Source organism: Aquarana catesbeiana, linkage group LG03, assembly GCF_042186555.1.
Source record: "Aquarana catesbeiana isolate 2022-GZ linkage group LG03, ASM4218655v1, whole genome shotgun sequence".
Lineage (NCBI taxonomy): Eukaryota > Metazoa > Chordata > Amphibia > Anura > Ranidae > Aquarana > Aquarana catesbeiana.
Window position 1 is genome coordinate 441,972,274 of NC_133326.1, and position 21,097 is coordinate 441,993,370.

Here is a 21,097-nt window from a genome sequence, read left to right on the forward strand (position 1 = left end):
AGAATCTGCAGACTGAATGAAAAAAAAAAAAATCAGCTAGTGAATGGCCAGCTTTACTTGCACATTATGTGCAAATGAAACATATAAAAGGGAGAGTAAGTTCTTCATAATGGCTGATGCTGGCAGGCACACCAGGTCCATGATCAGTTTGCAGCATTAATTTGGAAATGCATCAATTTGTCTGATAGGAGTGTTTCCAATTGATTATAACAATGAGTTAACAACATTGGTCATCAGCTTATTAAAGGACTTGGATGTCTCACTGAACACTATGCAGGGCAGGCATCCATAGCTGTCATGTGGTGGGGAGGGAGTCCACAGTGTAAGTTCTAAATTGCAAATTGGAGTTTGCACAGGGCTTATCCTCTTTGCTCCTAGAACCTGAATGAAGCAACGGGGGATGAAGGTAAGAAAAATATATGAAGCTGGTAGGGATGACATAGTGGTTACTCTGTTGCTTTACATCAAGCGTGTTCAACTTTTAGAGGAGCGCGGGCCACTTAAGTGATTTGATAACCAGTCGCAGAGGACATGGCGTGTGGCATGGTGCAAGGCTAAGGCCGCTTATACATGTTAACCATATAGACTGGATAGGGTTGAGCGTCAATTTTTGTTAAGTAACCAGTTGCGGGCCACAATGAAATAAAATGGTTCAGAATTTAGAATTTTTGTTTTTGAATAGCATAATGAAGATTTTAACCTCTTGCCTCCCAGAAGATTTACCCCCTTAATGACCAGGCCATTTTTTGCTATACTCCACTTTGTTACTTTAAGGCCCCTTTCACACTGGGGCGGGAGGTGCGTCGACGGTAAAGCGCCGCTATTATTAGCAGCGCTTTACCGGCGGTATTCGGCCGGTTTTACCCCCCGTTGGCGGCCGAGAAAGGGTTAAAAACCACCGCGAAGCACCTCTGCAGAGGCGCTTTGCCGGCGGTATTGCAGCGCTGCCCCATTGATTTCAATATGCAGGAGCGGTGTATACACTGCTCCTTCACAGCTCCGAAGATGCTGCTAGCAGGACTTTTTTTTCCCATCCTGCTAGCGCACCGCTCCAGTGAGAAAGCCCTCGGGCTTTCACACTGGAGCCATAGCAGCGGCTGTTTCACGCTTTTTTTTGTTTATAGTGCAAAAAAATAAAAACCGCATAGGTGATCAAATACCACCAAAAGAAAGCTCTATTTGTGGGGAAAAAAAGGACATAAATTTTATTTGGGTAGAACGTTGCAAGACCGTGCAATTGTCAGTTAAAGTGACGCAGTGCTGTATTGCAAAAAATGGCCTGGTCAATAAGGGGGCAAATCCTTCTGGTCCTTAAGTGGTTAAACCAGGATTGTGGGGGGAGGGTGAATTAGATTATAATGGGGCAGACATGTCAGACAGGGTTCACCTATTGGTGAGTGGAATAGGGAAAGATGAGGGGAGGGCTATGGCAGATGATATGAAAGTTCCTATGTTACAAACAACCATTGGAAATGGTACTATTTGTCCTCAAATAAAAAATATGCAACATACCTTTGCAAAATGTGACAATGAATTAAAGTGTTTGTTTACCAATGCCAGAAGTCTGCCAAGACAAATAGGTGAGTTGGAAGCCCCGGTGCACGAGGAGAACTATGATCCAATTGGTATTGCTGAATCTTGGCTTAATTCTTCTCATGACTGGGCTATTAATATTCCTGGCTATGCTCTCTTTCGGAAAGACAGGGTAAAACGGAGGGGTGGTCGTGTCTGTCTATGTGAGAAGTGATCTGGAAGCAAGTGTGAAAGAGGACCTAATTGATGGGAGAGTGTGATGAGTCTGAAGCATTAGAAGTGGAACTGTAAATGGTTGTGCATACTACAAAGGTTATCATTGGAGTTTGTTTATAGACCTCCCAGTGTTAGTGAGGAGGTGAAAACTCTCCTTGCACAGATGGAAAGGGCTGCAAAGACTGGTACAGAGATAATAATGGGGGATTTTAACTGCCTGGAAATTGACTGGAGTAATGGCACTGCTGGGACAGTTAAAGGGCAAAAATTTATAAACCTATTACAAGACAATGTTATGGTCCAGTTTATTGAGGCCCCGACTAGGAATGATGCTCTGCTGGACCTAGTAATCTCACACCATGTAGAGCTTATTACCAATATTCATATAAAAGAACATCTGGGTAGCAGTGACCATAACATGATTTCATTTAAAGTTAGCTGTAAGCAACAAACACATATGGGAAAGATCAAAACATTTAACTGTAAGAGAGCAAAATTCTCAATGATGAAGGCTGCTCAAATCATTAGTACTACCTCATCTGGAATATGCAGTTCAGTTTTGGGCACCAGTTCTCAAAAATGATATGGGGGGAACTGGAGAAAGTGCAGAGAAGGGCAATCAAACTGATAAGAGGCATGGAGGAGCTCAGCTATGATGAAAGATTAGAGAAACAGAATTTATTCTCTCTTGAGAAGAGGAGATTAAGGGGGGATATGATCAACATGTACAAATGCATAAGTGGTCCATATAGTGAATTTGGTTTTACTTTAAGGTCATCACAGAGGACAGGGGGACACTTTTTACATCTTGAGGAAAAAAAAAATCTCCGAATACAGAAAGGTATCTTCACAGTAAGAGCTGTGAAAATGTGGCATAGACTCCCTCCAGAGGTGGTTCTGGCAAGACACAAAAAGACATCCAGTTCAAACAAAAAACATACAATTCCATACCCAAAATTGATCCAGAGGAAGCAAAAAGCCCCAGCAAAGAATGATTCAATTTGCAATAGCAGGGGAAAAATTCCTTCCTGATTCCCCGAGAGACAATCAGATTTTTCCCTGGATCAACTATACCTATAAATGTTAGCACCCAGTTATATTATATACGTTAAGGAGGGAATCCGGGCCTTTTTTAAAGCAATCTACTGAGCTGGCCAGAACCACTACTGGAGGGAGTCTATTCCACATTTGCATCAGTCACAGGGAATACCTGCTAAAAATGAATTTATTCACAGCTTATGGTACATTTGCATGATCAATAAATTGTAGAAAGTTTAAATAAAAGCTTAAAGAACCTGACACACCTAGAGTATCTGACACCCAGGGCGAATCATTTTAAAATACCTCCCCTGCGCTTTACAAAAAAAATGTAATCACTGAAATAAAAAAAATAGCCTCAAGAAACAATTTGGACAATGAAAATTGTTGTGCCCATATGTTAGTGGTCCGTTGAGAAATTCCCCCATACATTGCTGGTCAGTGTAGATCACCCATACCGTGATCATTGGAGAAGTGCCTCTTCACGCAGATGGGTAAATAAGAAGTGTTCTCCTGCACTGGATATTAGTGTAGTGGCCTTTTACTGTAGTTTGTTGGTTAGTGTAGAAGGGTCCCCTTTATATTGGATGTTAGTGGAACATTAACCCCCTTGTATTTGTATCAGTGTAGGCAGTGGATGTACCACTGGTTGCTGCTCAAGAAATCCCTAGCAAACTCTGGAGGACCCAGAGGACCCTGGTTCAGAAGGCTGCTATAAAGGATATGTCCGAGATTTGTTTTATTAGATACAGTATGTAATAAAATGTGATTTGATTGCACCGGCTACCTGTCAGTATCTAGATATTTGTAGAATTCTCAATATAATTATATATTGGGTCAACTATCCGGTAAACTAGTCCACCCACACTCAAACATTACCAGGGTATCTGATACTCCAATTGGAACAGTTAACCGTGTTTACTAAAAATCAGTCCAAGAAACATCTTAAGATTTTTTTGCCTTGGCGTCTATACTTGCATTCTCTGTAAGGATTCTCTGTAAGTAGACCTCCCCCCCAACTCACTTTCCCGTTTTCCTCCAACCTCCCCTTCCTTATCCCCCGGTCTTTTTTTTACCTCTAATGTCTTTGATCACTAGTTCCTGTCTAATATTAAAAAAATGACCTCAACAGGGCAAAGACTGTATACAGGTCATATGCTTGATTAGGCTTTTTGTTTTTTTTGCCCTTTTATTTTGATGGTAATTGGTTCTTGACATAAGAGTAGCTGGATTAATAGTTGATTTTCATAAGATGTATTATTTACCTTGTAACCTGGTCAAAGTAAGTATTACATTTCTAGTTACAATTTATGAACACTGAGTAAGGTCTGTGGCCTAATTGTTCTTTGGTGTAGCTCCAGGTTCCTTAAGTCTCTGTTTCTTTTTGCACTTAAGCCCTGGTTCACATTGATGCGATTTGGCATGTGCTTTGACATGTCAAATCACATGCCAAATCAGCGGCTATTACCAGCAATGGCACCGTCTGAATAGTTTCTGTACTAATTTTGGCGACTTCGGGTGCGATTTCAATAGACATCTGTGCAGGAACCCACACAGATGTCTCTGAAATCACCCCCAAAGTCTGATTGACTTGTGGGTATGAAATTGCGCGCGTTCAGCTGAACTCGCACAAATTAAATCCCGCTGTCAGAGTGAACCTAGACTTAAAGTGGTTCTAAAGGCTGAAGATGTTATTTTTTAACAGTAAGATTTGTATTAATTTTGGAAATAGAAATACAATACAGTAAAGTGAGACATGGTATTGTAAGGTTTTTTACCTTCATGCATTTTATGCATGAAGATAAAAAAACTTTCAGTGTTCGGCTCCCCCCTCAGCCTCCTTATACTCACCTGAGCCCGAGCCCGATCTCGATCCAGCGATTGTGCACAAGAGCCGAGGCTCTCCCAGGTCTTTACCTCTTCATTGGCTGAGATGCAGGAGCTATTGACTTCCGCTGCTGTTAATCGCAGCCAGTGAGGTGAGGGTACGGCTAAGCCGTGCTCTCTGTGTCTTATGGACATAGAGAACCAGCTTGAAAGCAAGCACACACAAGTGCCCCCAAGCGACTTGCTATGGGGGGCACTTGGCAAGGGGCCCAGACCACCAGCAGGGGATCCGAGGAGAGGAGGATCAGGGCTGCTCTGTGCAAAACCATTTCACAGAGGAGGTAAGTATAATTTTTTTTTTCCTTTACAAACCCTTTAAATAACTTATGAAGCTTATTAAAATAGCACTTACTGTGTACATGTGTAACCACCCCTTCCAGCAGGATATTAGACCAGATCCTTCAGGACGATTTTGCATTAAAGTGATCGTAAGGCTTAGTTTTTTTTTTTTTAAATAACAAACGTCATACTTGCCTCCACTGTGCAGGTCGTTTTGCACAGAGTGGCCCTGATCCTCGACTTTTGGGGTCCCCCGGTGGCGCTGGTAGCTCCTCCCCGAGTTGTATAACCCCCTAGGGGAAGCGCTCTCGCGGGGGGTTACCTTGCGGGTGCTCTCCCGAGTCCAGCATTTGCGTCCATAGACGCAGAATGCCGGTCTCGGCCCCGCCCTCCTGTCGCCAGCGTCATTGAATTTGATTGACAGCAGTGGGAGCCAATGGCTGTGCTGCTATCAATCTATCCAATCAAGAGCCGACACAACAGGCAGTGGGGAAGAGCACATCTCCAGCGTGGGAAATACGGCGTTACAGGTGCCTGTAACCCCCCCCCCCCCCCAAAACTTACCAGCACTATGCCCGGCTGCAGGTCTTCTCTCCTACTCTTCCTGGTCTCACAGGCTTTGCTGATAGCAGTGAGATCCATTGGCTCTTGCTGCTGTCAATCAAATCCTGTAAGTGGGAAATGGAGATGAGGCCAAGCCACACTGTGTGTCTATGGTTGCACACAGCCCAGCTTGGAAGTGAGCCTGCATGTGTGCCCCAATAGCAAGTGGCTTGCTATTGAGCATACACAGAAGGTGAGGAAACGGCAGCGCTACTGGGGGACCCCAGATATGAGGTAGCTGCTCTGTGTAATATCATTGCACAAAGCAGATAAGTATAAACCTCTTTATTATTTTAATTCAAAATAAAAAGTGCCTTTACAATCACTTTAAAGAAGATCACAAATCTTTTAACTCGAGGCTGTTCTCTTCATAACATCAATACTATCTCAAGGACACTTTTCCTGGTAGCTCCAAGCAACCACCCAGGGGTGCTCTGCAACCCCTGGGTTGTTAAAATGACAGAGCCCAAGGTTGGAGGTGCATTACAGAAGACGTGAAACCTAAATTTACTCTATATTTCAGCAGTTCATACCACCCAGCAGCCAACTACCCCTTTCCAAAACAGAACACATTCACCTCAAGAGATTCCACTTCTGTACAGAACAGATTTGGTACACTTGCTTCAGTTCAGGGCTGTCCTTGATTGCTTCCCTGAACTCAGGACTTTTTTCTCCTACTTCATACCCAAGGGAGCGACACTGAATATCCCAAACTCTCTGGGCCATAACAGTGGACACTAACATGCTGGGCCAAGCCCCCCAGGGACAAGGCGAGCGTTCATTGTGACCAAATCACATTACTCTGCACCACTTGCAGAGTGTGCTCCATCACACAGGTGCTAACTTGCATTTTTAACAATTAGGCCACTTTCACACTGGGGCGGTTTGCAGGCGTTATTGCGCTAAAAATACCGCCTGCAAACCGCCCCTAAACAGCCTCCGCTGTTTGTTCAGTGTGAAAGCCAGAGGGCTTTCACACTGAAGCGGTGCGCTGGCAGGACGGTAAAAAAAGTCCTGTCAGCCGCATCTTTGGAGCGGTGAAGGAGCGGTGTGTTCACCGCTCCTAAACCGCTCCTGCCCATTGAAATCAATGGGACAGCACGGCTATACCGCGGCAATACCGTGGCTATAGCTGCGCTGTACGAGCGGTTTTAATCCTTTTTCGGGCGCCAGCGGGGGTTAAAACCGCACCGCTAGCGGCCGAATACCGCCGCAAAAACGTCGGTAAAACAGCGCTAAAAATAGCGCTGTTTTACCCCCGAAGCCCCCACCGCCCCAGTGAGAAAGGGGCCTTAGGGTTGGCCTGAACACCCTCCCATTCGGTTCGCACCAGAACATGCGAACAGGCTAAAAATTTGTTTAAACGCGCGGACACTGTTAACCACCTCAATACAGGGCACTTTCACCCCCTTCCTGCCCAAGCCATTTTTCAGTTTTCAGCGCTGTCACACTTTGAATGACAATTGCGCAGTCATGTTACACTGCACCCTAATGAAATTTTTATCATTTTTTTTCCCCACAAATAGAGCTTTCTTTTGGTGGTATTTGATCACCTCTGTGGTTTTTATTTATTGCGCTATAAACAAAAGAAGAGTGACAATTTTGAAAAAACTGAATATTTTTTACTTTTTGCTATAATAAATATCCAGTTTTTTTTTTTAAACAAATTTTTTTCCTCAGTTTAGGCCGATATGTATTCTTCTACATATTTTTGGTAAAAAAAATCGCAATAAGCGTAAATTGGTTTGCGCAAAAGTTATAGCGTCTACAAAATAGGGGATAGATTTATAGCATTTTTATTTATTCGTTTATTTTTTACTAGTAATGGCGGCGATCTGCGATTTTTATTGTCACTGCGATATTGCAGCGGACATATCGGACACTTTTGACACATTTTTGGGACCATTCACATTTATACAGCGATCCGTGCTATAAAAATGCATTGATTACTGTGTAAATGCGACTGGCAGGGAAGGGGTTAACACTAGGGGGCGATCGAGGGGTTAATGTGTGTCCTAGGGAGGTGATTCTAACTGTGGGGGGAGGGGACTCACTAGGGGAGACCGATCGGTGTCCCTATGTACAAGGAACACACCATCGGTCTCCTCTCCTCTGACAGGACACACACAGATCCACGGTCCTGCACTGTTACCCAGCAATCGCGGGTGCCCGGCGGACATCGCTGGGCACACGCACCGGGTCCTGAGCGACGCAGCGGACACGCGCGCGCCCCCTGGTGGCTAGGGAGGGCGATCACGTCATATGACGTCTGCCCAGAACAAGAGCTGCCTCGTCCCACTGTCATATGACGGTGGGCAGTAGCCTAGTGGTTGAAGTCTATGGGACACGAACATGAAAAATCAAAAGTGCTCATTTTAAAGGCTTATATGCATGGTATTGTCTTAAAAAGTGTTTGGGGACCTGGGTCCTGCCCCAGGGGACATGTATCAATGCAAAAAAAAGTTTTAAAAACGGACGTTTTTTCGGAAGCAGTGATTTCAATAATGCTTAAAGTGAAACAATAAAAGTGTAATATTCTTTTAAATTTCGTATCTGGGGGGTGTCTATAGTATGCATGTAAAGTGGTGCATGTTTCCCGCGTTTAGAACAGTCTGACAGCAAAATGACATTTCTAAAGGAAAAAAAGTCATTTAAAACTATTCGCGGCTATAATGAGTTGTTGGTCGGTTAATACACATAAAAGTTCATTGATAAAAACGGCATGGAATTCCCCCACAGGGGAACCCTGAACCGAAATAAAAAAATGCGTGAGTGTCCCCCCAAATTCCATACCAGGCCCTTAAGGTCTGGTATGGATATTAAGGGGAACTCCGTGCCAAAATAAAAAAAAAAAAAATGGCGTGGGGTCCCCCCAAAAATCCATACCAGACCCTTATCCGAGCACGCAACCTGGCAGAAAAGAGGAGAGGACGAGGGAGCGCCCCCCCCTCCTGAACCGTACCAGGCCACATGCCCTCAACATTGGGAAGGTGCTTTGGGGTATCCCCCCAAAGCACCTTGTCCCCATGTTGATGGGAAGAAGGGCCTCATCCCCACAACCCTTGCCCGGTGGTTGTGGGGGTCTGTGGGCAGGGGAGCTTATCAGAATTTGGAAGGGGACCCCCAAATCCCGGCCCCCCCGTGTGAATTGGTAATGGGGTACAAATGTACCAAAAACAGTGTCAAAAATGTTAAAAAAGACAATAGACGGTGTCTGACAACGCCTTTATTTTAAGTCTTCTTTCCCCGTTTCTTCCATCTTCTTCTGGTCTTTCTTCGGTGTTCTTCTTCCTCCATCTTGTTCTTCCCCCTCTTCTTCCTCTATCTTTCTCCGCTTCTTCCTCCTTCCTTCTCATCCAGCATCTTCCTCCGGCTTCATCTTCTCTGCTTCGTCCTCTGGACGATCCGCCTCAATGGGAGTCTCCCGCTGTGTGACGCTTCTGTCCAGGTGACAGCTCTTACATAACGGAGGGATATATATTACGTTTATATAAACGTAATACATACAGTGGGGACGGAAAGTATTCAGACCCCCTTAAATTTTTCACTCTTTGTTATATTGCAGCCATTTGCTAAAATCATTTAAGTTCATTTTTTTTCCTCATTAATGTACACACAGCACCCCATATTGACAGAAAAACACAGAATTGTTGACATTTTTGCAGATTTATTAACCTCCCTGGCGGTATGATTATTTCGGATTTTAGGTGCTGAAAGCGGTACCATTATTTTGCATGGAAATTTGGCGTTATATTGTAGGTCTGTAAATCTTAACAATAACACACTTAAATCTGTCCAAACCAGAGTCTAGTAGATATCCCGGGTATGATAAAGTTTGAAACACAAAAACATAAATTATAATATAATAAATAAAAATAAATAATTAAAAAAAAATTAAAAAAAATAGTAATAAAATAAATTTCCCCACAATTCACTATCGCTCAATTCTGCAAGTGTTCTAATTTACTATCGCTGTTTTCTAGCTGGTCTAAAGCCACTTTTGACGTAAAGGGACACTTTTTGGTTGCTATGGACAATCTCCAGTTTCCAGGCAGAAAGAACAGTGTATATCATGTAAAACTGCATGCAGGGCATGGGCCAGAGCACTGGGGACAAAAGGGATGTGAAATCATTTCATACAGTACTGTAATCTGTAAGATTACAGTACTGTATGTGTTATGATTTTGACAGTTTTTTGAATTTGCCGCCAGGCTCCGCCCCCGTGCGTCGCGCCGCTCGCAGGGAACGGAGCCTGGCACGGAGAGGCTTCGGAGGAGGACGGAGTCCTCGGAAACTGCGGGGGACATCGCAGGATCCCGGGGACAAGGTAAGTAACGCCGCCCCAGGATCCTGCAATGCGATCCCGAGTGTGGCTCGGGGTTACCGCTAATGGTACTGAATTTTAACCCCGAGCCACACTCGGGAATACCGCCAGGGAGGCTACAAAAGAAAAACTGAAATATCACATGGTCCTAAATATTCAGACCCTTTGCTGTGACACTCATATATTTAACTCAGAAGCTGTCCATTTCTTTTGATCATCCTTGAGATGGTTCTATACCTTCATTTGAGTCCAGCTGTGTTTGATTATACTGATTGGACTTGATTAGGAAGGCCACACATCTGTCTATATAAGACCTTACAGCTCACAGTGCATGTCAGAGCAAATAAGAATCATGAGGTCAAAGGAACTGCCTGAAGAGCTCAGAGACAGAATTGTGGCAAGGCACAGATCTGGCCAAGGTTACCAAAAAAATCTGCTGCACTTAAGGTTCCTAAGAGCACACTGGCTTCCATAATCCTTAAATGGAAGATGTTTGGGACGACCAAAACCCTTCCTAGAGCTGGCCGTCCGGCCAAACTGAGCTATCGGGGGAGAACAGCCTTGGTGAGAGAGGTAAAGAAGAACCCAAAGATCACTGTGGCTGAGCTCCAGAGATGCATTCGGGAGATGGGAAAAAGTTGTAGAAAGTCAACCATCACTGCAGCCCTCCACCAGTCGGGGCTTAATGGCAGAGTGGCCCGAAGGAAGCCTCTGCTCAGTGCAAGACACATGAAAGCCCGCATAGAGTTTGCTAAAAAAACACCTGAAGGACACCAAGATGGTGAGAAAAATGATTCTTTGGTCTGATGAAACCAAGATAGAACTTTTTGGCCTTAATTCTAAGCGGTATGTGTGGAGAAAACCAGGCACTGCTCATCACCTGTCCAATACAGTCTCAACAGTGAAGCATGGTGGTGGCAGCATCATGCTGTGGGGGTGTTTTTCAGCTGCAGGGACAGGACAACTGGTTGCAATCGTGGGAAAATTTAATGTGGCCAAGTACAGGGATATCCTGGATGAAAACCTTCTACAGAGTACTCAGGACCTCAGACTGGGCCGAAGGTTTACCTTCCAACAAGACAATGACCCTAAGTACACAGCTAAAATAATGAAGGGGTGGCTTCACAACAACTCCGTGACTGTTCTTGAATGGCCCAGCCAGAGCCCTGACTTAAACCCAATTGAGCATCTCTGGAGAGACCTAAAAATGGCTGTCCACCAACGGTTACCATCCAACCTGACAGAACTGGAGAGGATCTGCAAGAAGGAATGGCAGAGGATCCCCAAATCCAGGTGTGAAAACTTGTTGCATCTTTCCCTAAAAGACTCATGGCTGTATTAAATCAAAGGGTTCTTCTACTAAATACTGAGCAAAGGATCTGAATACTTAGGACCATGTGATATTTCAGTTTTTCTTTTTTAATAAATCTGCAAGAATGTCAACAATTCTGTATTTTTCTGTCAATATGGGGTGCTGTATGTACATTAATGAGGAAAAAAATGAACTTAAATGATTTTAGCAAATGGCTGCAATATAACAAGGAGTGAAAAATTTAAGGGTGTCTGAATACTTTCCGTCCCCATATATTAGGGTTTACGTAAATGGGTGACCCCGACCCCCTCTGACAACAGGGGGAAAGTAACAGGGAAGTCCCTGTGCGTCAGAGGGGGGTAGGTCACCGGCTGTTATTTAAGAGCTGTCACCTGGACAGAAGCGTCACACAGCAGGAGACTCCCATTGAGGCAGATCGTCCAGAGGACGAAGCGAAGAAGATGAAGCCGGAGGAAATTGCCGGACGAGAAGACCGGAGGAAGAATAAGATGGAGGAAGAAGAAGAACACTGAAGGAAGACCAGAATAAGATGGAAGAAGAAGTGGGGAAAGAAGAAGACATTAATAAAGGAATTGTCAAAAACCGTCTATTGTCTTTTTTAACATTTTTGACACTTTTTTTGTGAAATGGTAGGGGTACATTTGTACCCCATTACCAATTCATACAGGGGGGGGCCGGGATCTGGGGTCCCCTTGTTAAAGGGGGCTTCCAGATTCTCATAACCCCCCCGCCCGCAGACCCCCACAACCACCGTGCAAGGGTTGTGGGGATGAGGCCCTTCTCCCCATCAACATGGAAACAAGGTGCTTTGGGGAGCTACCCCAAAGCACCCTCCCAATGTTGAGGGCATGTGGCCTGGTACGGTTCAGGAGGGGGGGCGCTCTCTCGCCCCCCCTCTTTTCCTGCGGTCTGCCAGGTTGCGCACTCGGATAAGGGTCTGGTATGGATTCTTGGGGGGACCCCACGCTATTTTTTTTACATTTTGGCACGGGTTCCCCTTAAAATCCATACTAGACCTGAAGGGCCTGGTATGGAATTTGGGGGGACCCCCATGCATTTTAAAAAAAAAAATTTTGGTTCAGGGTTCCCTTGTGGGGGAATCCCATGCCGTTTTTATCAATGAACTTTTATGTGTATTGCCGGACCGACAATTCATTATAGCTGCGAGTAGTTTTAAATGACTTTTTTCTTTTAGAAATGTCATTTTGCTGTCAGACTGTTCTAAACACGGGAAACATGTGCCACTTTACAGGCATACTATAGACACCCCCCAAGTACGAAATTTAAAGGAATATTACACTTTTATTGTTTCACTTTAAGCATTATTAAAATCACTGCTCCCGAAAAAACGGCCATTTTTAAAACTTTTTTTTGCATTGATACATGTCCCCTGGGGCAGGACCCAGGTCCCCAAACACTTTTTATGACAATAACTTGCATATTAACCTTTAAAATGAGCACTTTTGATTACTCCCATAGACTTTTAAAGGGTGTTCCGCGGCTTTCGAATTTGCTGCGAACACCCCTAATTGTTCGCTATTCGGCGAACAGCCAATGTTCGAGTCAAACTCATGGTATAAATCTTCAACTCAAACAGATATGTACAAAGTGTTTAGATGGAGAACTCATCAAACAATAAACTATACTTCCATGAAGGAAACTGTTGCTCACACAGGGGTTGATTTACTAAAGGCCAATAGACTGTGCACTTTGCAAAGTGCAGTTGCACTCTTCAAGAGCAGCAGGACCGGTGCAAGGATTTGTGACACCCTAGGCGAAAGCTCATTTTGCCGCCCCCTCTGGCTCCGCCCCTGACTCCACCCCCTTTGCCAGTGTTAAATGGTTTGATTCAACCCTCTAACTGCTACATCTGCAAGACAGCTTGTTCTTTTGAAAAACAGACTTATGAGCAGGATCACCCGGTGAATATAAAAGAGAAAAGCTAAAAACAAAAAAACAAAACTAATGCAGCCACCCATCTAAGAATTGGTAAGCTGCAGTATAATATTTTCCTTTGCTTTAATACCACTTTAAGTGGATAAAGTTAACCAAGTAATTCTGTTATACATCAATGTATAGGCAGATGATGGGAAGGAAGGAGTTAAAACAGGAGATAAACAGACTGGAGTAAAGCTACTTCCAGTGCTGGCAAGGAGGGAGAGAGAGAGAAAAAGAGAGAGTGGGGGGGGAGAGAGATCAGGGAGTGAGAGAGAGAGAGAGAGGTCAGAGAGAGAGAGGGGGTCAGGGAGAGAGAGGGGTCAGGGAGAGAGAGAGAGGGATCAGGGAGAGAGAGAGAGGCCAGGGGGAGAGAGAGGGGGTCAGGGAGAGAGAGGTCAGGGGGAGAGAGAGAGGTCAGGGAGAGAGAGAGAAGGGGTCGGGGAGAAACAGAGGGCGGTTAGGGGGAGAGAGAGAGAGAGGGAGGGGGGGTCAGGGAGAGAGGGGGGGTCAGGGAGAGAGAGAGGTCAGAGAGAGAGTGGGGGTCAGGGAGAGAGAGGGGGTCAGGGAGAGAGAGAGGGGGTCAGGGAGAGAGAGGGGGGTCAGGGAGAGAGAGAGAGAGGGGGGTCAGGGAGAGAGAGAGGGGGGTCAGGGATAGAGAGAGGGGGGGTCAGGGAGAGAGAGAGAGAGAGAGGGGGGTCAGGGAGAGAGAGGGGGTCAGGGAGAGAGAGGGGGGGTCAGGGAGAGAGAGAGGGGTCAGGGAGAGAGAGAGAGAGAGAGAGAGAGGGGTCAGGGGGGAGAGTGAGAGGGGGTCAGGGAGAGAGAGAGAGAGGGGGGTCAGGGAGAGAGAGAGAGAGAGGGGCATGGAGAGAGAGGGGGGGCAGGGAGAGAGAGGGGGGTCAGGGAGAGAGAGAGAGAGAGAGAGGGGGTCAGGGAGAGAGGGGGTCAGGGAGAGAGAGAGGGGGGTCAGGGAGAGAGAGAGGGGGGTCAGGGAGTGAGAGAGAGGTCAGGGAGAGAGAGAGAGGGGGGGTGGGGGTCAGGGAGAGAGAGAGAGGGGTGTCAGAGAGAGAGAGAGGGGGTCAGGGAGAGAGAGGGGGTCAGGAGAGAGGGAGAGGGGGGTCAGGGAGAGAGGGGGGTCAGGGAGAGAGAGAGGGGGGTCAGGGAGAGGGGGGTGAGGGAGAGAGAGGTGGGGGTCAGGGAGAGAGAGAGAGGGGTGTCAGGGAGAGAGGGGGGTCAGGGAGAGAGAGAGAGAAGGTGGTCAGGGAGAGAGAGGGGGTCAGGGAGAGAGAGAGAGAGAGGGGGGTCAGGGAGAGAGGGAGAGGGGGTCAGGAAGAGAGAGGGGTCAGGGAGAGAGAGAGGGGGCCAAGGAGAGAGAGAGGGGGTCAGGGAGAGAGAGATAGGTCAGGGAGAGAGAGAGAGAGAGAGGGGGGTGAGGGTCAGGGAGAGAGAGAGGGGGTCAGAGAGAGAGGGGGGTCAGGGAGAGAGAGAGAGGGTGGTCAGGGAGAGAGAGAGAGAGAGAGAGGGGGGGGGTCAGGGAGAGAGAGAGAGGGGGGTCAGAGAGAGAGAGAGGGTGGTCAGGGAGAGAGAGAGGGGTGGTCAGGGAGAGAGAGGAGGGTCAGGGAGAGAAAGAGAGAGAGGGGGTCAGGGAGAGAGAGAGAGGGAGAGAGAGAGAGAGAGAGGGGGGGTCAGGGAGAGAGAGGGTCAGGGAGAGAGAGAGAGGGGGGGTCAGGGAGAAAGAGGGGGGTCAGGGAGAGAGAGAGGGGGGTCAGGGAGAGAGAGAGGGGGGTCAGGGAGTGAGAGAGAGGTCAGGGAGAGAGAGAGAGGGGGGGTGGGGTCAGGGAGAGAGAGAGAGGGGTGTCAGAGAGAGAGAGAGGGGGTCAGGGAGAGAGAGGGGGTCAGGGAGAGAGGAGAGGGGGGTCAGGGAGAGAGGGGGGTCAGGGAGAGAGAGAGGGGGGTCAGGGAGAGGGGGGTGAGGGAGAGAGAGAGAGAGGGGGGTCGGAGTGAGAGAGAGGTCAGGGAGAGAGAGAGAGAGGGGGGTGAGGGTCAGGGAGAGAGAGGGGTGTCAGAGAGAGAGAGAGGGGGGGTCAGGAGAGAGGGGGGTCAGGGAGAGAGAGAGGGGTCAGGGAGAGAGAGGGGGGGTCAGGGAGAGAGAGAGGGGTCAGGAGAGAGAGAGAGAGAGAGGGGGGTCAGGGGGAGAGTGAGAGGGGGTCAGGGAGAGAGAGAGAGAGGGGGGTCAGGGAGAGAGAGAGAGAGGGGGGGCATGGAGAGAGAGGGGGCAGGAGAGAGAGGGGGGTCAGGGAGAGAGAGAGAGAGAGAGAGAGAGAGAGAGAGAGAGAGAGAGAGAGGGGGTCAGGGAGAGAGGGGGGTCAGGGAGAGAGAGAGGGGGGTCAGGAGAGGGGGGTCAGGGAGAGAGAGAGGGGGGTCAGGGAGTGAGAGAGAGGTCAGGGAGAGAGAGAGAGAGGGGGGGTGGGGGTCAGGGAGAGAGAGAGAGGGGTGTCAGAGAGAGAGAGGGGGTCAGGGAGAGAGAGGGGGTCAGGGAGAGAGGGAGAGGGGGGTCAGGAGAGAGGGGGGTCAGGGAGAGAGGGGGGTCAGGGAGAGAGAGAGGGGGGTCAGGGAGAGGGGGGTGAGGGAGAGAGAGGTGGGGGTCAGGGAGAGAGAGAGAGGGGTGTCAGGGAGAGAGGGGGGGTCAGGGAGAGAGAGAGAGAAGGTGGTCAGGGAGAGAGAGGGGGGTCAGGGAGAGAGAGAGAGAGAGGGGGGTCAGGAGAGAGGGAGAGGGGGTCAGGAAGAGAGAGGGGTCAGGGAGAGAGAGAGGGGGCCAAGGAGAGAGAGAGGGGGTCAGGGAGAGAGAGATAGGTCAGGGAGAGAGAGAGAGAGGGGGGTGAGGGTCAGGGAGAGAGAGAGGGGGTCAGAGAGAGAGGGGGGTCAGGGAGAGAGAGAGAGGGTGGTCAGGGAGAGAGAGAGAGAGAGGGGGGGGTCAGGGAGAGAGAGAGAGAGGGGGGGTCAGAGAGAGAGAGAGGGTGGTCAGGGAGAGAGAGAGGGGTGGTCAGGGAGAGAGAGGAGGGTCAGGGAGAGAAAGAGAGAGAGGGGGTCAGGGAGAGAGAGAGAGGGAGAGAGAGAGAGAGAGAGAGAGGGGGGGTCAGGGAGAGAGAGGGTCAGGGAGAGAGAGAGAGGGGGGGTCAGGGAGAAAGAGGGGGGTCAGGGAGAGAGAGAGGGGGGGTCAGGGAGAGAGAGAGGGGGGTCAGGGAGTGAGAGAGAGGTCAGGGAGAGAGAGAGAGGGGGGGGTGGGGGTCAGGGGAGAGAGAGAGAGGGGTGTCAGAGAGAGAGAGAGAGAGAGGGGGTCAGGGAGAGAGAGGGGGTCAGGGAGAGAGGGAGAGGGGGGTCAGGGAGAGAGGGGGGTCAGGGAGAGAGAGAGGGGGGTCAGGGAGAGGGGGTGAGGGAGAGAGAGAGAGAGGGGGGTCGGAGTGAGAGAGAGGTCAGGGAGAGAGAGAGAGAGGGGGGGTGAGGGTCAGGGAGAGAGAGAGAGAGAGGGGTGTCAGAGAGAGAGAGGGGGTCAGGGAGAGAGAGGGGGTCAGGGAGAGAGGGAGAGGGGGGTCAGGGAGAGAGGGAGGGGGGTCGGGAGAGAGAGGGGGCCAGGGAGAGAGAGAGAGGTCAGGGAGAGGGGGGTGGGGGTCAGGGAGAGAGAGAGGGGGTCAGAGAGAGAGGGGGGGTCAGGGAGAGAGAGGGGGTCAGGGAGAGAGAGAGGGGGTCATGGACAGAGAGAGGGGGTCAGGGAGAGAGAGAGGGGGGTCAGGGAGAGAGGGAGATGGGGGTCAGGGAGAGAGAGAGGGGGGTCAGGGAGAGAGAGGGGGGTCAGGGAGTGAGAGAGAGGTGGGGGTCAGGGAGAGAGAGAGAGGGGTGTCAGGGAGAGAGAGAGAGGGGTGTCAGGGAGAGAGAGAGAGAAGGTGGTCAGGGAGAGAGAGAGAGAGGGGGGGTCAGGGAGAGAGAGAGAGAGTGAGGGGGGTCAGGGAGAGAGGGAGAGGGGGTCAGGAAGAGAGAGGGGGGTCAGGGAGAGAGAGAGGGGTCAGGGAGAGAGAGAGGGGGCCAAGGAGAGAGAGAGGGGGGTCAGGGAGAGAGAGAGGGGGGTCAGGGAGAGAGAGATAGGTCAGGGAGAGAGAGAGAGAGGGGGTGAGGGTCAGGGAGAGAGAGAGGGGGTCAGAGAGAGAGGGGGGGTCAGGGAGAGAGAGGGGGTCAGGGAGAGAGAGAGAGGGTGGTCAGGGAGAGAGAGAGAGAGAGGGGGGGGTCAGGGAGAGAGAGAGAGAGGGGGGGTCAGGGAGAGAGAGAGAGAGAGGGGGGTCAGAGAGAGAGCGAGGGTGGTCAGGGAGAGAGAGAGGGGTGGTCAGGGAGAGAGAGGAGGGTCAGGGAGAGAAAGAGAGAGAGGGGGGTCAGGGAGAGAGAGAGAGAGAGAGAGAGAGGGGGTCAGGGAGAGAGAGAGAGAGGGGGGGTCAGGGAGAAAGAGGGGAGTCAGGGAGAGAGAGGGGGGGTGTGGGAGAGAGAGAGGGTCAGGGAGAGAGAGAGGGGGGGCAGGGAGAGAGAGAGGGGGGCAGGGAGAGAGAGAAGGGATCAGGTTCTGGTCAGTGAAAGAGCTCACTCACTTGGAATGGTCCCCAGGGGTTAACTGGTTAATTCAGCAGTTTTTCAGTGTTGCTGTTTGCTGGTTGTTTTTAATCTTCCCGCCCACCTCCCCTTCACAGATGGAGCGCACAGGAGGGACGGGACTCGGGAGAAGTGTGAAGCTGCTCTGGGCAGACATGCTGGAGGCGATTGGACAGAGCACACTGGAGAGGCGGACTCGGGAGAAGTGTGTAGATGATGTGTCATCATGATCTCAGAGCGGAGAGGGGGGATTGCTGGACACACATCAGAGCGGAGAGCGCCCTGCGTGGGGGGGGGGGGGTTGGTGGGTTGAGGCTGGGCTGGGTGGTTGCTGGACACATGATGTCAGATTGGAGAGCGGAGAGCCGCACGGGGGGTGGGGCATTGCTGCACACATGTCAGAGCGGCTGCCTGGTGGATACTTGCAACTTGCAAGCTCTTTGGACAGTGCGGGAGTAGAAAAACCAGCAGCCAGGCGCCCTAGGCGGGAGTGCGCCCTAGGCGGTTGCCTAGTCTGCCTAGTGGTAGCACCGGCCCTGAAGAGCAGTTGTTTCAGAGCTTAGTAAATGAGCAGAAGCTCTGCTGACTTCCATCATCCAATCATGTGCAAGCAAAAATTTTTGCTTTTTTTTTTTATTTCCTTGTATATGATTGGGTATTCTTTGCAAAATGAAGCTTTACTTCATTTACTAAGCTCTGATGCAACTGCACTTGCAGAGTCTATTTGCCTTTAGTAAATCAACCCCACAATCTTTGTCTTCAGAAAGTTACTCCATACTGGAGGAAACTTTGTAGTCTTTGAGCCCTGCCCCCAGTCAGAGCAGCATTGCACCCCCTAAAGGAAAGCACATGTTCCAAAATAACTCAATGGTGGCTTATCAGAGCGAAAAACGGTTCCTCCACATACATCATCCTCTCCTGCTTAACACAACAACTATATAATTGAAGCTTATGACTCCTGTCTCATAAAAAGGCCACCCAAATCTCGTGGGAGTTCAGTGTCCAATTGTGACATAGACCTCCCTAAATTGGCACCTGAAGCCCACTGGACAAATTAGTCCTATGTTGGGCTAAAGTTAGAACTAAGCAGACTTTCCCTCTAAAGATGATTACATAAGGAAAGGTGGGGACAACTGGTGGCAGAAGTGAGGACTAAGCAGAAATCTCACTAACTGAATAACAATGGGAGACTAACACCCTGTTACACAGCATGTATGGATTGACGCAGTTTGTACGAACAACAGTGGCAGCTGGTGCTCAAAATTTTCTGGGGGGGGGGGGTCGCAAACAAACTGAAAAATACTGAACCCCCCCCCATCATTTGCAGCCACTGTGCCCATCAAATGCAGCCACTGTGCCCCATCAAATGCAGCCACTGTGTCCCATCAAATGCAGCCACTGTGCCCCATCATATGCAGCCACTGTGCCCCATCATATGCAGCCACTTGTGCTAATCATATGCAGCCACTTGTGCCCATCATATGCAGCCACTTGTGCCCGTCAAATGCAGCCACTTGTGCCCATCATATGCAGCCACTTGTGCCCATCATATGCAGCCACTTGTGCCCCATCAAATGCAGCCACTTGTGCCCCATCAAATGCAGCCACTTGTGCCTATCAAATGCAGCCACTTGTGCCCATCAAATGCAGCCACTTGTGCCCATCAAATGCAGCCACTTGTGCCCATCATATTCAGGCACTTGTGCCCATCAAATGCAGCCACTTGTGTCTGTCAAATGCCACAACTTGTGCCCATCAAATGCAGCCACTGTGACCCCCGCCCGCCTGTTACACTGCATGTCCTGGACTGATCCAGGTTACTGACATTACACTGCATATCCTAGTCTGATCCATGATACTGACATTACACTGCACATCCAGGTCTGATCCATGTTACTGACATTATACTGCACATCCTGGACTGAACCATGTTAATGACATTACACTTCACATCCTGGACTGATCCATGTTACTGACATTACACTGCACATCGAGGTCTGATCCATGTTACTGACATTACACTGCATATCCTAGTCTGATCCATGTTACTGACATTACACTGCACATCCAGGTCTGATCCATGTTACTGACATCACACTGCACATCCTGGACTGATCCATGTTACTGACATTACACTGCACATCCTGGACTGATCCACGTTACTGACATTACACTGCACATCCTGGACTGATCCATGTTACTGACATTACACTGCACATCCTGGACTGATCCACGTTACTGACATTACACTGCACGTCCTGGACTGATCCACCTTACTGACATTACACTGCACGTCCTGGACTGATCCACCTTACTGACATTACACTGCACGCCCTGGACTGATCCACGTTACTGACATTACACTGCACATCTTGGACTGATCCACGTTACTGACATTACACTGCATGTCCTGGACTGATCCAAGTTACTGACATTACACTGCACATCCTGGACTGATCCATGTTACTGACATTACACTGCACATCCAGGTCTGATCCATGTTACTGACATTTAGGGATGAGCTTCGAGTTCGAGTCAAAACCATGTTCGACTTGAACATCGCCTGTTTGACCGTTCGTCGAATTGCGTGGTGGCCTTGTGTAGTGTGTTGCGGCGGAGAGAGATAGACAGAGAGACAGTGTCATTTGATTTAAGTTAGATAGAGTAGGCAGGCGAGTCAGTTAGCTGCACTTACAGTGTATATATATGCATATGCATCCTAGGTGTTGTATATATATATATATATATATATATATATATATATATATAAACTGTATTCAGTTTAGCTAGATTCGTTCCTGTTATTCTCTTCCTATTGACAGGCAGGCGTTTTTACAGTATTTACAGTTAGTGTACTGTGTCCTTTGCACAGTGTGCACCTAAAGCTACCTGAAGAAAATTTCTGGTGTTCTTCTGATCCTATTAGTACCACAGGCAGGCAGCTACAGTATTTACAGTTAGTGTACTGTGTCCTCAGCACAGTGTGCACCTAAAGCTACCTGAAGAAAATTGGTGGTGTTCTTCTGATCCTATTAGTACCACAGGCAGGCAGCTACAGTATTTACAGTTAGTGTACTGTGTCCTCTGCACAGTGTGCACCTAAAGGTACCTGAAGAAAATTGGTGGTGTTCTTCTGATCCTATTAGTACCACAGGCAGGCAGCTGCAGTATTTACAGTTAGTGTACTATGTTCTCTGCACAGTGTGCACCTAAAGCTACCTGAAGACAATTGCTGTTGTTCTGATCCTATTAGTACCACAGGCAGGCACCTACAGTGTTTACAGTTAGTGTACTGTGTCCTCTGCACAGTATGCACC